Source organism: Fukomys damarensis, unplaced genomic scaffold (genome assembly GCF_012274545.1).
Source record: "Fukomys damarensis isolate Sample0158 unplaced genomic scaffold, DMR_v1.0_HiC HiC_scaffold_36, whole genome shotgun sequence".
Taxonomy (NCBI): domain Eukaryota; kingdom Metazoa; phylum Chordata; class Mammalia; order Rodentia; family Bathyergidae; genus Fukomys; species Fukomys damarensis.
In genome coordinates this window covers 4,385,869-4,404,036 of record NW_022900948.1, presented here as the reverse complement: position 1 = coordinate 4,404,036, position 18,168 = coordinate 4,385,869, and positions in this window count along the sequence as shown.

Sequence of the window (18,168 nt, the reverse complement as noted above, 5' to 3'; positions counted from 1 at the left end):
AAAATGCATTTGCCTGCTTTAAGAATCACAAAATTTGTTTAAAATCTTAAATTCAAACATTTTCATCAAATTAGCAGCATTGTTCAATAATTTCATTCATTTTTAAAGAAAAGCAATCAGGATTTATAATATTTATAATATAGTTGACATGTGTTTTGGGCTTATGTAAAATTTTATCATATTATTTATTTGTTCAATTTTACATCTCAGAACTCCAATTTATTTTTCACTTCCTTCAAACAAAATTGTTCTTTTAGAAGTCCCCTCTTCTGAGGAAAATAGGCAAACTCTCTCAATTTTTAAATACATAAAAAATAACATTGAAAGATATTTTTGCTTTATTTTAAATACTTGGTTGACAGTTATTTTTTAAAAAAAATTTTGACAGTTATTTTTTGTCAGGACTTTAAAAATATTGCTCCTACCTTCTGAGTTCTTCAAACCAGCTGATAGTCACTACTTTTTAGGTAGATCAATTTTCCTGTTTTACATATTTTCTTCCTCTTGCTGCATTTTGATATTTTTTTGCGATCTGTCTTTCAGGTTATTACTTCTCTTGTAGATACTTTTTGATGAAGTATATTATTATATGTTTATAATTTTATAATATTTTTTTATATTTTGAAGTAGATACAGGTATTTTTCAAATCTGGTGGAGCATTATTTGGCTTCTTTCTAAGTTATTTAATTTTGTTTTTCATTTTTATTTCTTTAAATGATTATATATTACTTAAAATTATAAATCCCTCTGGGCGTGGTGGTACATGCTTATAATTCTAGCACTCATTAGACAGAGGTAGGAGGATCACCTCAAGTTCCAGGCTAGCTTGGGCTGCACAGTGAATTCAAAGCCAGCCTGGACTACATAGTGAGACCCTGTCTCAAAAAAACAAGAGCAAATAAACAAACAAATAAAGTCATACAACTGATAATTGTGTTGTCTGAAGTTGTTAAGAAATTAAAGTTAAGTGGATAAAGGCAAAATACTGAGCTGTAAGGGTGTGGCAGACCAGGCTTTCAACACATCTACTTCCAAATGAACTTCGGATCCTATGCAAGCTGTACCTCCTTTTTGTAGTGCGTACTGAAACCCCACCAGCCCAGAAGCTGGTACATGCTATAGTTTATGGATTGAGAGCTATAGTTTTATGAGAAGCAAACTTTACAATCCACTGATACCCGCTGGAGTCACTGTGCCCCTAATTCCTGTTCTTTCCCATGATTTTGCTTTTGTCCTTTTCTGAGAAGTACTCTCTCTATATTTTTAAATTACTCAGCCCTTTTCTTAATATTCAGCTTGCTGCCTGCCCCATTTCTAAATTTATGAAGAACAGCTAATGCAATGCTCCCCCTTTTGAGATTTTTTTTTTCTTTTGAAAGCAGGGTCTCCTTATGTAGCTCAGGCTCGCCTTGAACTCACTATATAGCCAAAGGCTGTCCTCAAACTCACTGTGATCGTCCTGCCTCAGCCTCCAAAGTGGTGGGATTATAGGCATGCTCCACCACACCTACCTCTGTTTATGGATTTTCACCTTGAAAACTTGTTTGAAATCTGTCAGACCTTAGAGCACACCAATAAAATCTTGTTTCTATTTATTTATTATTTATTTATTTATTTATTGGTAGTGGGGATTGAACTCAGGACCTTGCACTGCAAGGCAGGTGGCAGAACCACTGAGCTAAATCCCCAATCCTTATTGTTTCTTGATATGTGCAAAGAACAGTATTATATCTAGCTCCCTTAGTGATGTTTTGCATCCATCTCTTCCATTATTCACCCCTTATGAGATAAATTTTAGCTTTTCTCCTATCTATGTTTCATGGAGCTTTGAGGATCAAATTCAGTTACACAGCACTGGGAAATCCTCTCAAGATGAAGTTCAACTTCAGCCATCATCTTATGTCTCTTGGTTCTTTGCTTCATTTCATTTTTGGCTGCAAAGATTTCTAACTATATTGCTCACAAACCAATTAACTTTAAAAAGTTAATTTTTATATATTTCACCAGAATTTTGGGGCAGTTTATTCAGGAAGATTATTTGAAATACTGAATATAAAGTATATAGTTTGAAATACTGTATATAGTTTGAAATACTGTATATAAAGTATATAGTATATACACTATACTTTTCTGTATATAGTATATACAGAAAAGAAATGGGAAAGACAAGAACTTCACAGTGAATATGAATTTATTTTTTCAACAGTAAAGTTTAAAATATAGAAAGTACTTCTATTTGGAAGAAACTATTCCTATTTGTGAAACTAATTAAACTATATATACAGTAATGTGATGAAAAAGCAATGGATTCATGTAGTTAAAAATAAAACCTTAGCTGAGATCCATAAGAGCATGTTAGGATAAAAATGGAAGAACTTTTGTTTTTATTTTTGTTGTTATTTTTGTTGTTGCTGCTGCTGTTGTTATCATTATTTAACCATAGAAAAAAAATGCAGGATCAGTCAGCAGCTTGAAGCGTTATCAATTAAATTTTCTCATTAACTATTATTTGGTTCCTTAATTGGCCTTTTTGACTGTGTAATTTCAAGTGATAATTACTTGTGGCACTAGCCCATTCCTATATCAATGTTATCTCTTAATTAATTTGAGAAATTGACTTAACAATTTTTCCATCTTCAGACAGAAGTAATTTGTGAGTTACCATTCCTTAGACAGCACAGTCAGCAACATTTTGAAAAATGACAGTAAAAAAAAAAAAAAAATCTTATGGATTTAAACCACAACAGCATTGATAATAATCTTAGAGAATCCCTGCTAAGGAAGGATTGTGCATATTTGGTGGGATACTGAAAAGCAGAGTATACACCAGATGAGATAAACATGAAAAAGCAGAAAAGATTAATTCATCTTCAAGAGAGAACTCTCCAAGTTTAAGAAACACATAGTTGTAACTGGCTAAAACATTGCACTTGTGAGGGATATTTTTGTTTCAACAGAAAGAGAACAAAGGTTGGTACATCAGTAATTCCTATTTATTTGCTCAGGAAGTCAAAAGGAAGGAATGATTCCGTGCTCAGCAATTTTCTAAACTTGAGTAGACTTTCCACTCCTTGAAGTCACAATGAACTATGAAAAGCAAAAGTATAGTTACCCAGGAAAAGAAGGTAGGAAATTACAATTCAGTCACCATAACTTTGAGTCCTAACTTCAAAGCTAGCTAGCTCTTTATTTAACCTAAAAGGAAACACCATCATGCTATTTACCAAATTATGACTGATGCTTCTTTTCTTATGCCTATTCTGAGTAGCTTTGCAAGAAGATCAGTACTACAAAGGAGAGAAAAGTTTAGGTTATTGATAAATTGGAAAGAAAAGAGCCAGGGATGTAGCTCAGTGGTGCCATGCCTGCCTGGCAAACACATGGGGGAAATAAGAAGCCTAGAAATTTCCTCATAGCAATGTCTTAGGGATTGCTGTTTCAGAGTTATACTTACCAAGGCAAAAGAAGCAGCCCAGGCTGCTGCAGATTATCCAGAAATACACCTCACAGTATGTAAAGAGTCAGGAGACCTTGGATTACCTCTTTAAAATAGCAAGCCTATAAAATAAAATAAAATTTTTTATAGTAAACTTGCAATATAAGCCTTAAATCAAAGTCTAATGTACTATAGGAAGTTGATAGTCTAGACAAATTTTCATTAACTATGAATACAATAAAACCTGAACATCAAAGAGGAAAAGGTTTAGTATAATATATAAAAGAAAATGATATATTCTTACTAGGAATTAAAGCCAGAATTTATCACAATTAGCACAAGAAATAATGTTACATGAAATAATGCAACAGAAGCGGAGAAAACATTTTTTTAAATATAGAAAATAGCAAGGGTACTATGAGTAAAGGAAAAATAAAATATAAATGGTAGTCAAAAATGTTCATCATAGCCACTTAGATTATTTAATTCTTATAAATAATTTTTTTGTAACAAATGTGAAGAACCAGTGAAAAGATTTGACTAAACAGAAATAAATGCCATGCTTTGGTTCTAATATTGAATTATGTCATCATGTCACTTCCTCACATATTAATTTATAAGTTGAGTTTAATTTTAGTTTTCCCTATTAAGTTTATTGGTACATTTAAAGCAAACAATGCACTTACATTTATCATTCATTGGGATCTTGTACCTTCACATTATATGTCTTTGTTCTTGTTTTTTCCCCTTACCCGGGCCTCCTTTCACCCCTTCACCCTTCCTTATTTACAAAGACTTTGTTTCTATTTTTTTCTTTTTCTACATATTTCCTTTCCCCTCCCCTTCCCACTTCCCCTTTAGCCATGTTCTTTCTATTTCACACTCTCAATTATACCATTTGAACCTTATTTACACTTTAGTTTTTCATATCAGAGAAACTATTGGTATTTACTCAACTGTGTCCTATTTATTTCACTAAAGAGCATAGCTTCAATGTGCAACAATTTAGCTATAAATGTTTCTAGTTTATCATTCTTTATGGCTGAGTAGTACTCCATTTCATAGAAAAACCACATCTTCTTTATCCAGTCTCCAGTTGATGAGCATTTGGGTTGTTTCCAAGTTTTAGCTATTATGAACTGTGCTGCCATAAGCATGGGTGCACATATATCACTGTGGTGCAATTCTTTTAATTCTTTTGGAAAGATACCCAGCAGAGGGATAGCTGGGTCAAATGAAACCTCTAATCCTAGTTCTTTGAGGTATCTCCATATTGATTTCCACAGTGTTTGCATCAGTCTGCACTCCCATCAACAATAGAGAAGGGTTCCTTTCTCCCCACAGCCCTGCCAGCATTTGTTATTGGTTGATTTTATGATAGCAGCCATTCTTCTGGGGTGAGGTGAAATATCAGTGTTGTTTTCATTTGCATCTCTCAAATAACCCATGATGCTTAACATTTTTTTCTTATGTTTACTTCTTAGTCTGAGAAATGTCTGCTCATTTCAGATGCCCATTTTTGAATCAGGACTTTGTATTTGAGGGGGTCTGATTTTTTTGAGTTCTTTGTATATTTTAGATAGTAGTCCTTAGTGTGAGGAGCAGCAGGTAAATTTTTTTCCCCACATTATAGGTTGTCTCTGTTGATGATTTCTTTTGCACTGCAGAAACTTTTTAATACAATGAGATCCCAGTTGTTAATTCTTTATGCAAATACTCATGCTGTGGAGGATTTGTTTGTAGTCTTCTCCTATGCCAATGTCTTTGAGAGTTCTGCCTAATTTACTTTCCAGCAAATTTAGTTTTTCTGTTTTAATATTTAGATCTTTAATCCACTTGGATTTCAGTTTAGTGCATAGTGAAAGATTGGGTCTTCTTATGTAGAGTATCATATCATCAAATCTTTGGCAAGTTGAAAGCCATTTTTTTCCACAAATTTGCTAAAGAGTCTATCTTTCCTCCAGTGAGGATGGTTGGCTCCTTTGTCAAAGATGAGATAGCTGAGAGTGTCTGGAGTTATTTCTGCACTTTCTAATCTATTCCATTGATCCTCAGGTCTGTTTCATTGCCAGTACCATGCTGTTTTTATCACAGTGGTTTTGTAATACAGTTTCAAGTTGGAATGGTGATACCCCCTGTCATGTCTCTGTTGGCTAGAATACTTTTTGCTCTTCTAGGTTACTTCTGGTTCCAAATGAATTCTTGGATTGTGTTCTCAAGTTCTGTGAAATATCTTGTTGGGATTTCAATCACAATTGAATTGAATCTGTATAGAAGTTTTGGAAGTATGGCCATTTTCATTATATTGATTCTTCCTACTCAGGAGCAAGCTATATTCTCTTCTGTCTCTTTTCAGAGTGCTGTAATTTTCAGTGTAGAGGTCCTTTTTCTCTTCTTTTGATTGATTCCTAGACATTCATTTTTTGGACGTTACTGTAAATGGAATTATTTCCCTAATTTCTCTCTCTGTGAGGCTGTCATTTGTGTACAAGAAGGCTATTAATTTTTGAATGTTGACTTTACATCCAGCTACTCCACTGAATGTGTCAATTAAGTCTAGAAGTCTTTTGGATGAGTTTGTGTGTGTGGGGGGGTCTTCTATGTAGAGTAACATAATGTCAGCAAATAGTGACAGTTTTACTTCTTCCTTTCCTATCTTTGTTCCTTTCATTTCTTTCTCTTGTCTAATTTCTGGGGCTAATTTTTCTAAAGCTATGTTGAAAAAGAGTGGTGATAGTTCACATCCTTGTCATGTTCCTGATGGTAGGGTGAAGGTTTTCAGTTTTTTACCACTTAGAATGATATTAGCAACTTTACTCTTCAGGATGGGAATTCAGAATGAGTTGGGGAGGGAGGGATAGATAGAATGGAGAAAATTTTGAAGTGAGGTCAGAGGACACAGGAAGGTCACACAAACTCTAGGTAGCCATTGAAGAGAAGAGGAGAAGACAGAACAAAATATGCACAAGGACTGAACAAACTAACAGCAATGGGGAAGCTAGAGACTGTAATCACTTTCTTTTAAAACTTATGGCAATTGAGAGAAGGAAAAAGAGAAGGAAAAGTAAAGAAAGATAATTAATTTGAATTAGGATAGAAATAGGAACAAAAAGGGACAGTAATGAAGATCAAGTTGTGAGAGAGTGAAAGAGAGAGAGAAAGAAAAGAAGATAAGAAAAAGATTTTAAAAGGAGGAAAACAATTTGAAAAAAGAAAAAGATAATTTTAAATGATTAAAGATAAGAGAAAAATATTACTTTAAAAATACAAAATATGAATAGAAACAGAGGACCTCCTTTATGGTATGCCTCTGTTGACACAATAGACAACATGGGCAGAAGTGTGCAGCTCTAAGTTAATTAGTCTCACCAAGCCAGCATCTGTCCCCTGAAGTTCAGGCTGATTTCTGTCTGCAAGGCCCAAGTTGCGGTCTCTGACCAACTGTTGCAAGGTTGTATTGCATGTTCCAGCTGTCTTTCCCCTGAAGTTAGACCAGGTTCCAATATGAGGTGCTGGTCTCTCTGGCTTACCAACTATGGTAGCATGGTGTGCCTTTATCACAGATTTTCTTCACTTTTGTAGTGGGCTTCAGTTTTCATCTAGGAGCCTAGGAGCAACAGAGAGGCCCTCTTTCTCTTATTCACAGAGGGGATGGAGCACAAACACCACTGTGTTGGCGCCCTCATGGCTAGCGTCCTCTGGTGTGCCTGTGCAGACAGCAGCATGGGTGCACAGGTCTTAGCTAGGGACCCTGCCCAGACACCAGCAACTTGGGCATGCAGGTCCCAGACAATGGCTCATTGGGAAAAAACCTGGGCAGGCATGCAGACTCCAGCCAGAGATATGCCCAGGTACCATTGGTAAATGTGTGCTGACATGAGCCAGAAAGCCTTCCTGGACAGCAGCCCATCACAGAGATAAAGAAGGCCATCATTCTGAACCCAGGTACTGGAGCAGTGGTGAACAGCATATAGGTCTCTTTGAGGCTTGTGGATTAAAGCCCAATGAGAGAGCAAAGAGTTGCCTCATTAAAGGCGCAGCAGACTACAGTGGTTGAAATGAGATGGTACCTAAACAATTCTTAAAACTAGACTTCCAAATCACCAAAGGCAACTCTAAGGGGCAATAAGATGGAACAATCTGAAACTCAGCCACCTGGATTTCCTGAACTGGCAATAAAAGAGGATCTGGAAAAATTAAAATAAGAAATAATTTCTCAGAAAACAACAGAGATTGTGTCCATAATGAAAGACATGGTTAATAACTCTAGAGTAGACAGAGATAAAATAAATGGAAGAGCTGAGGAACATGATAGAATCCCAGCAGGAAACAAATGAAATTTATAAAACAGACGCAAACAGTTTCAGGATATTAAAAACTCCATGGAAAGTTTACATAGCAGAATGAGCCAATATGAGGACAGAATAGTAGATATAGAAGATAGGATTGAGATTAGTGAAGAGGAAAAGAAAGATTTCTTAAAAATAGCAAGGGACCATGAGAAATCAATCCAGCAGCTGCTGGATGATGCAAAGAATAATAACATAAGACTGATTGGATTCAATGAAGAAGCAGGGTATTGTGCAAATGTCATAAAAACACTGCTCAGATAAGTAATGGCAGAAAGTCAAGAAGCTGGAAAGAATTTGACATACAGATAATTGAGGCATATAAGACCCCAACTAGCTATGATCAAAAAAAAAAAAATCTGCACCTAGTCATACAGAAGTCAAGATTACAGAAACCCAACAGAAGAAAAAAATTCTACAGTTAGAGAAAAGGAATCACATACAATGGAAAGTACATCAGAATCACAGCAGACTTCTTAACACAAACCTTCAATTTAAGAAGAACCTACAGTAAATTATTTAAAAGTCCTAAAGGAAAATAACCTCTAACCCAAACTGATATACCCTGCAAAGCTATCTTTCAAAATTGATGGAGAAATAAGATATTTTCATGACAAAGAATATTTGAGGGACTTTATGAATACCAACCCAACACTACAAAATCATTTAAACAATATTTAAGGAAAAAACAATAATGGCCACAACTCCACAAAGCCCAGTATAATGAATTCATCTGGCAAGATAAGAAATTAAGTGCAAAGGAAAAGAATACAACAACAGGAAAAGATTATGACAAGGATAAGTCAATATGTATCAGTTATAATCATCAACCTTAATGGTCTCAATTCACCAATCAAAAGAAACAGACTGGCAGAATGGGTCAAGAAGCAAGACTAACAATATGTTGCATACAAGAAACACTTAACTAAAAAAGAAATTCATGGAATGAAAGTTAAAATGTAGAAAACAACATTCCATATGACAGGTATCCCAAAAAAGGAGGAGTAGCTATCCTACTTGCAGATAAAATGGATTTCAAACCAACACTAATTAAGAGAGACAAAGAAGGCCATTACATTCTTCTAAAAGGAGCAATTCAAAAAGAAGAGGTAATGATTATTTATATATATATATATATATATATATACTGAATATTTGTCAACCCAACTATATAAAAAATATTAAAAGACATGAAAAATCAAATAAGCACTAATACAATAGTAGAGGGAAACCTCAATAACAAAGTGTTACAAATAAATCAACTAGACAAAAAATAAATAATGAAATACTAGAACTTAACCAAACTCTTGAACAAATGATTTTAACAGATGTTTACAGAGTGTTCCACCCCACAAAATTAGAATAAACATTCTTTTCAGCTGCACACAGGTCACTCTCCAAAACAGATCACATACTTGATAATAGAACATTTTTAAATAAGTGCAAAGGAATTGAAGTTATTGCTTGTGTATTAACAGATTATAGTGTAATGAAATTAGAAAGCAATAGCAAAAGAAACTGCAAAAATTTCATAAACACATGGAAATTGAACAACGTACTCCTGAGCAACCAATGAGTCACAGGGGAAATTAGGAAATAAGACAATTTCTATAAATAAATGATAATTCCAATACAACATATCAGAATTTGTGGACCACAATAAAAGCAGTTTTGTGAGGGAATACTCATATCAGAAAAGCAGAGTGAGATCAAATAAACAACCCAACGCTGAACATGAAGCTTCCAGAAAAAGAAGACCATGACAAACCCAAAGCTCATACAAAGGGGGAAATCATAAAGATCAGAGCAGAAAGCAATGCAATGGAGAAGAGAATGATACAAAAAAATCAATGAAGCAGAGTGCGTTATTCAATAGTCACCAGAATAAACAAAGTTGACAATACCTTAGCAAACCTTATAAAAAGAAAAGACATAAAGAAAAGGCCCAAATCCATGCTGACAAAAAGGGTGAAATTACAATGGACCGAGCAGAATTCCAGAGGATCATCAATACCTACTTTGAGAATATATACACCAGGGGCTGGGAATTTAGCTCAATGGTGCTGTCACCTGCCAAACAAGAGCAAGGACCTGAGTTCGATTCCCAGTACCAAAAGAAAACATATATACCAATCATATGGAAAACACAGAAAAAAAAATAATGGACAGATTTCTAGATACATATGAATTCACAAAGTTGAAAAAAGAACACCTAAAAGTTCTAAACAACCCAATATCAATCAATGAAATTGAAAACATAATTAAAACCTTACCAATGAAGAAAAACCCGATACTCATGGCTTCACTGTTGAATTCTACAAGACATTTAGAGAGCTATCCACTACTGTTTAAACTCTTCAATAAATTGAAAGGGAAGCAATACTCCTGAATCCATTCCTGAAAGCAAGCATTACCTTGATCTGCAAAGCAGAGAAAGACCCAACCAAAAAGAAAACTATAAGTCAATTTCTCTAACGAACATAGATTCAAATATCCTCAATAAGATACTGGCAAAGAGAATGTAGAAATCACCTAGAAGATCATCCACTGTGACCAAGTCAGATTCATCCCAGAATCCAAAGTAGAACACAGGGATGATTCAACATATGTAAATAAATAAATGTAACAAGCCATGGACAAAATTCATATAATCATCTCAATAGATGCTTAAAATATATTCAACAAAATCCAACACCATTAGTGATAAAATCCCTTCACAAACTGGAATAGGTGGTCTTTATCTCAACCTGATAAAAACCATCTATAAAAAACTAATGGCCAACATCATACTATGCAGTTAAATAGTGAAATCCTTTACACTAAAATCAGGAACAAGACAAGTATTCCACTATTACCACTCCTGTTCAATATAGTTCTGGAAATGTTAGCCACAGTAATTTGACAAAAGAAAGAAATAAAAGAAATAATGATATGAAATGAAGAAGTTGAATTGTCATAATTTGCAGATGACATGATACTTTATTCAGAAGACCTCAAGTACTTCAGCAAAAGTCTTCTAGACTTAATAACCAAATTCAGTAGAGTAGCAGATATAAGGTTAACACACAAAAATCAATAGCCTTCCTGTACATGGACAACAGCTTCACTGAGCGAGGAACTGGAGAAACCCTTTCACTATAGCATCCAAAAAAAATGAAATACCTAAGAATAAATCTACTGAAAGAAGTCAAAGACCTCTTCTCTGAAAACTACAGCACTCTGAAAAAAGAGATTGAAGAGGATATGACAAAATGGAAAGACATTCCTTGCTCCTGGATAGGGAGAACAAATATAGTGAAAATGGTCATACTTCCAAAGCTGGTCAATAGATTCAGTGCAATCCCAATTGAAATTCCAACAGCATACTTCACAGATCTTGAGAAAACTATCCAAAAATTCATTTGGAACAAGAAGAGACAAAGAAGCAAAAAAGACAAGATAGGGGGTATCACAATCCCCAACTTGAAACTATAGTACAAAGCTACTGTGATAAAACATTATGGTACTGGCAAAAAAACAGACCTGAAGATCAGTGGAACTGATTAGAAAATGCAGAAACAACTCCAGACACACTAAGATACCTCATCTTTGACAAAGAAGCCAAACACCCTCACTAGAGGAAAGATAGCCTCTTTAATATATGGTGCTGGAAAAATTGGTGTTTCAACTTTCCAAAGTTTAAAACTAGACTTATATCTCTCACCAGGCCCTAAACTAAAATCAAAATGGATGAAATACTAAACCAGCTGGAAGAGAAATTAGGTAGAAATATTTAAGATACTGGTGTAGGAAATTATTTCATGAACAGAGCCTCAGTCTCATGTCAACTAGCACAAAGAATTAACAAGTGGGATCTCATCTTATTTAAAATTTCTGCATAGCAAGAGAAACCACCAACAGAGTGCAGGGACAGCCTACAATGTGGGAAAATTTTTTCACCACCTTTTCCTCAGACTAAGGCGTACTATCTAGAATATATAAAGAACTTTAAAAAATAAGATGTTCCAAATTTAAAGACCCAATACAAACATGGGGATCTGAAATGAATAGACATTTCTCAGACAAAGAAGTAGAAACAGCAAATAAACACATGAAAAAATGCTCAAATCACTGCTGATCATTTCAGAGATGCAAATAAAACAATGCTGAGAATTCACCTTACTCAAAAAGAAGGCTGCCTTCAAGAAATAAACCAATAACAAACAATAGTGGGGTTGTGGCAAAAAGTAAACCTTCTCCACTGTTACTGGGAATGTAGACTGGTGTAAACACTGGAGATCAGTATGGAGATACTTCAAAAATCCAGGATTAGAGGTCCCATTTGATCCACCTATTCCCCTGCTGGGTATCTTCCCAAAATATTTGAGTCATACCACAGCGATATATGTGCACCCATGTTTATAGCAGCACATTTTGTAATAGCTAAATCTGGGAAACAGCCTAATTGCCCATCAACTGGAGACTGGATAAGGTTGTATTTGGGACCAGGGACTTAGCTCAATGGTTCCACCACCTGCCTCACATACGCAAGGACCCAAGTTCAATCCCTGGTACAAAACAAACAAAAAACCTCACACTGTGACAACAACAACAGTTTTTTTTTTCATAAATGGAGTACTACTCAGCCATAAAGACTGAGAAATTAGAGGCATTTATAGCTAAGTAGATGCACATTGATTCCATATTCTTTTTTTTTTTTTGGTACCGGGGATTGAACTCGGCTCCTTGCGCTTGCAAGACAGGCCACCAAACCGCTGAGCTAAATCCCCTGATTCCATATTCTTAAGTGAAAGAAATAGTATGCACATGTAAAAATACCGAATAGTTTCTCTCAGGTGAGAAAATGAAAGTGTAAATAAGGATCAAAATGTATAATAGAAGGGCCAGGTAACAACAACAACAACAACAAAAATGTATCATAGATAATGTGCAATAGGAAGAAAATTTCCAAAGGTGAAGGAGAAGTGGGAGGCATAGAGAAAAGGAAAGGAGGGAAGGGGATAAATATGAGAAAAGGAAAAAAACCCAGAAACAAAGTATTTGTAAATAGGGAGGGATAGAGGGGTTGATGGGAGGGCAGGGCAATGGGGGAGAAAAACAAGAACCAAGATATATCATGTAAAGATAAATTCCCAATGATGACTGTCTTCATATTGTATACCTACAGTGTATAAATAAACTTAACGAATAGAAAAGAAGGATCTATGCTGTTTACAAAATGCATCATATTTCATATATTGCTACTGAAATTAAAAATTGGTAAGATATTCTTAAAAGCCAGTTTTGCAACATGAAAAGGCTTAAAATGTACAGGACTTTGTAGTTTTGAAAATTCACTTTATTGTTGGCAAGTTGTGTGACTAGGTATGTTATTTAATCTTACTGTGCCCTTTTCCTGTTATATAAGATGGTGAAAATGAGACTTAAATGAGTTAATACAAGCAACATATCTTAGAAAAGTACCTAACACAATTACTAATATGCTTACTTCTATTATGTTTGCTTCAATAATCTGGCTTTTCTGATAAATATTTCTGATGGACCTAAAATTTTATGTTGTGTGTGATTGCTTCTTTAATTTGAAACATTACTTCCTTATGAGTACTTGTTACCAATGTGATAAAATCTCAGAACCATGGAAGCCCTTATTCTGAAACTTTAATTCACTGACTTTCTAAAAGCATATTTATCTGGATTAAGCTGTTCTCTTTCCTGAAAAGGTTAATGAAAGGTTCATTTCTTTGTCACCAAAAAAAGAGTGAAAGTTTATTTCTGAATGACTAAGAGGCAGGCTAATACAAGCTTCCTCTAAGTATTCTCATCTATTTGAATGCCTAATGGTTGGTGACATCAGCAGTGTCAAATGTAAGAGCTTAGAATGGTCACACTGATATTACACATGGGGAACAATGGTGACTTTGGGACAAAAGGCACTGTTAAAGATCTGGCTAATGTGAGCAGATTGTTCCAAGCAGATAAAATTTCAGGAGTGATGCATGCTCAAGAAAAGTAGAAAGAAAATGACTATAGCTTCAAGTCATGATTTTAAATAGCTATTGATAGGATATAGGAATCTCTTTGGAGTCATTAGGTCCCCTGAGACTCTTGATACCCTGAGGAAGAGGTGTGGCACATACTAGATTGCAATGAACTTTAGTAAATAACTAGTTCACAGAAGTCTGTTGCACCATAGACTGAAGCACCTGAGGTTCTTGTGTTCGTTGGGTACACGAGTATGTGGAAGAAAGTTACCTAATTCTTATTTCACTTAGTGTGGGATTGTACAGAATGATCCAATGCCAATGTTTCTTTGACAACACAAGGTTGCTATTTTAGACTCAAAACAGGTTTAATATTTCTATTTACAAATATTTCTGTAGACCACCAGTTTAGAACTGTAGAAAATAATGACTGCAAGAAACCTGAGTCAGTCATGCATTTCACTGGTAGTACTTATTTGGTTTTTAAAAATTATTGTTTATTATTAAAATTATTGTTTCAGTAGAAGTAGAAAGTCTTTGAATTTTTGCATTTAAAGACATCCCTTCTCTTACCAAGTATTTAAAAGGTTTTTTTTGTTTTGTTTTGTTGGTGCCGGGGATCAAACTCGGGTCCTTGCGCTTGTGAGGTAGGCCACCGAACCGCTGAGCTAAATCCCCGGCCCTCTTACCAAGTATTGACCAAGCTGGTCTTCATATTACTCTCAGCAGTATTAAACTTTAGACTGACTTCATTTTGAAATCTTGTCCCCTGACATCGCTGTTTTAAGTATTTATTTTAGGAAATTTGTACTTATAAATTCTTTTCCCTGTCATCCAAATTTCAAAGTGTTTTAAAAGTATTTCATACTGGTATTAGTCAGCTTTCCCATTCCTATGACTAAATACATGACACCCTCAACTTAATGGAGGAAGTCGATTTTTTGACTCATGGTTTCAGGAGATTCAGTCTATGGCTCCAAAGCAGAAATATGATAATGGAAGGACATGGCAGAGCAAAAGTGCTTGATTCATGAAGGCTAGGGAGCAGAGAAGGGAAACAGAGCCAGAGACAAAGAGACCAGGGTCCAGGTAGAGTAGGACTCACCCTGATGTTCGCTTTGCTAGTTTGCGAGGCATTTCTTAATCCAGTCAACTTCATATGTCATGATTAGTGGTGGCACCAGTTTTATACTCAGGACTGTCTCTCTAAAAGACCCAGATGCTGTTCCTTTGAATCCTTATCTTTCAGCTTTCATATAACAGTAGGAATGTAAACTTCAAGTTGTAAAACTGTCTCTGCTCATGAAGATAGAAGAGTTTACTTCTCCTTTGGGTAAAACCAATTAGCAAAACTAGGTGGTCTAAAATCCCGCATCATGTCCTTTGTTTCAGCACAGCTGAGAGCACAGGGGATCTTCTATTGCAAAAGTCTTAAATAAAATCCTTCCTACTTCGAAATGTTCCATTCCAATTTGCTTTGATAATAGTATACCATCTCTTGTTCTACAACATTTTACATAAGTGATTAAACCTATTTCATTTGATCTTATCCTGATTTTTTCAAATAAAATGTTGTTATTTCTTCGTTTCTAGCATCATTTAATTTTCCTTTTGCTTCTTATAAAAATTCTTTAAACCTTGATGGATTTGCTAGTTGGAAAGACTAAAAATTTGATTTGCTAAAGTTTATATGTCAAATTGTCAAATTCTTTAACAGGCTATTTTATCCTCTTCCTTGTTGTCCTGTATTATCTATATGCACAATTTCAGGCCTTTCAAAGCCTTAATTTTCCTTTCTGACTGGGATGTGAAGAAGAGCAGTATGAAATTAGTGGGCCAACATCCTGAAATATTAGTCCAACTACTCTATTCACATAATTAGAGCTAATTGAATAAGTCTCACTCATAGCAAAGAAGTAAAATCAATATTATAATTAAAACTACTTTTCTGTATAATTGGATTTTCAAGTGAAACCTGAAAAAGGAGGAGTAGGAAGTGATTCTTATATATAGATGTAATTAATATTTGTATTAAGTTTGTATCTCTTTAAAATAATCCTGCAGGAACGTGTGGCAATACCCTTTACTTCATTAGCCTGAGCCGATGGCAGGGTTCCTGGCTCTAATCCTTAAAGAAACCATTCCTACACCAAAAGCCTGTCTTCCTGTTGTCTCTGAGCTGTCTTGCCAGCTGGCTTATTTTGTACTTGAAATATTTCACTTAGATAAAGCTTTATGGGTTTCAGGGGCCATTACATTGCATATATTTGTTAAAAAGCTTCATTCGAGGTTTGTTTTCCACTGGATCAAGAGATATCAATCTGAGCAGGACTTGCTAACTAATGTCCTGGTTCTTTCCCTAGGATTCACTAACATCAAATACTTTTTTGCCGCAGTGCCATAGATAGATGATTGTGATGCTGGAAGAGGCTCACAATTTATTCAAAAATAGTGAGATGATTCAGACTACACCAAGAGTACCATTTGATGTGGCTCTTCCTCAAAATTTAGTGCAGTGAAACGTTACATAAACTAACATTTAGAGTCAATTTCTCATGTCAAGAAGAGGGCTATGTTCTGGATAAGGAGTAAGAGAATACATAGATCAGATGTATTCTCTAGAAGTTCTCTTTATTTGGAAATAGATTGTTTTATGCATAAAATGTGAAAAATAAAACCAGACAGTGTAGGATATTTGCCACATGATTGTTATAGACCTGTTAACTTGCAAATGTGATAACATCAAAATAGTCTTGAAAAAATTAGACCTAGTTCACACACACACACACACACACACACACACACACAAACACATGCAGTCTAATACTGTGTTCTCTGGGCACAAAAACAATTTCTCTAGGCCATAACTTTCACCTTTGTAAGAGGAATATATTGAAGTTGATTAGCATATTCCTTCCAATTTTGATGTTTAATGGAGTCAGAAAAGGGAGATCATACTTTAGATGATGTGCTCATAAATGATTACAAGAGGCATATGTTGCATGAACTAAATACTGACAGAATAAGAGAATCTTCATGTCAGACGAGAGATAAAACAGAGGCAAATACGAACAAAGGAAGAGTTACCACGATGTTTGGTCACTTTTGTGTCCTCAACACTGGCCATAGAACCTGACACACACTAAACAGTGCATAACACTCTTTACTGAATAAGTGAATTCACTGGGAGATGCTCTCATTACTTACAAATCTGAAAGGCCACATTTTCTATTCAATAAAAAGCCCCTAATAATAGAAACTAAACAATCAAAGAAGTGAGAGTCATCTGCATGTTTACAAGTCTTATAAGGACTTTCTTCAGTGACTCATAATGGATGAAATTAAGAATTGACCATCTTTTTCAAGTTTCTCTTTGTAGTTCGTATATTAAGCAAACTAGATCATTCCCAAGGTTATATAATTAACAAATTACAATATCTAGGATAAATATATGATATATCCTCACTGAATCTAGTTTCTAGGTGACACCGATGTTCCTAAAGTGATTTTGAACTTGACCAGTAGTATACATTTGATTTTCCCCTTCTTTCTGCACTGTTCCTCATACTATGCTCTTGAGTTGTGTTTCCATTGCAGTTTTCAGCTCGTCATCTTTAAATTGTAGGTAGGTTCTGAAATGCCCCCAATGTCTGGGCTCCTCTGCCTACCCATTGTCACTATAAAACACTAGTGCTTATTGTGCCTTCTTTCGCCTCTTATTATACCATTGGGTGTGTTCTTAACTAGTTATCTACAAGATCAATTTTGGATGCTAGAAAAAGCAGTACTTTGTTTTAATTTCCTCTGAGCCTGCTAAAGTTCTAATGCCTACAGTAAAAAAAAAAAAAAAAAGAAAACCCTGCAAGTACATCTTTCTTGCATATCACTTCTTGGCAACAGAAAAATTGTGTCCCTAGAGTTTTCTCTTTGAATTTTATGTTGGATCAGTTTTTAACTTGGAGACCATTCTCTTTTGAGTAATACTTTTTCAATGTGTCACACCCTGAGATTTATTGCACTAATACATCACCAGAGTGGCAGCTGGCCCTGATGATATATAGCTTAATACATCATCAAAGCAATTTCTCACTCAGGTTACATATTACCGAAGAATGTTAGTGCTTGTATTTTTAAAAATATATATTTTTGTGCTTACAATAAGCAAAAGCAGATTTCAGACAATTTGCAAACTTCTTAGATCTGTCCAAGTTCAGTTGACCATTAAAATTAGCATTGGTTTCCAATAAGAGTCCTGTCTCTGGATAGCTACTAAAACCTCAAAAAAATATATATATATTTATAGATAGATAGATAGATATCTAGATAGAGAGATATCTATCTCTATCTATCTATCTACCTACATATCTATATATATCTATATATAGATATATAGATATATAT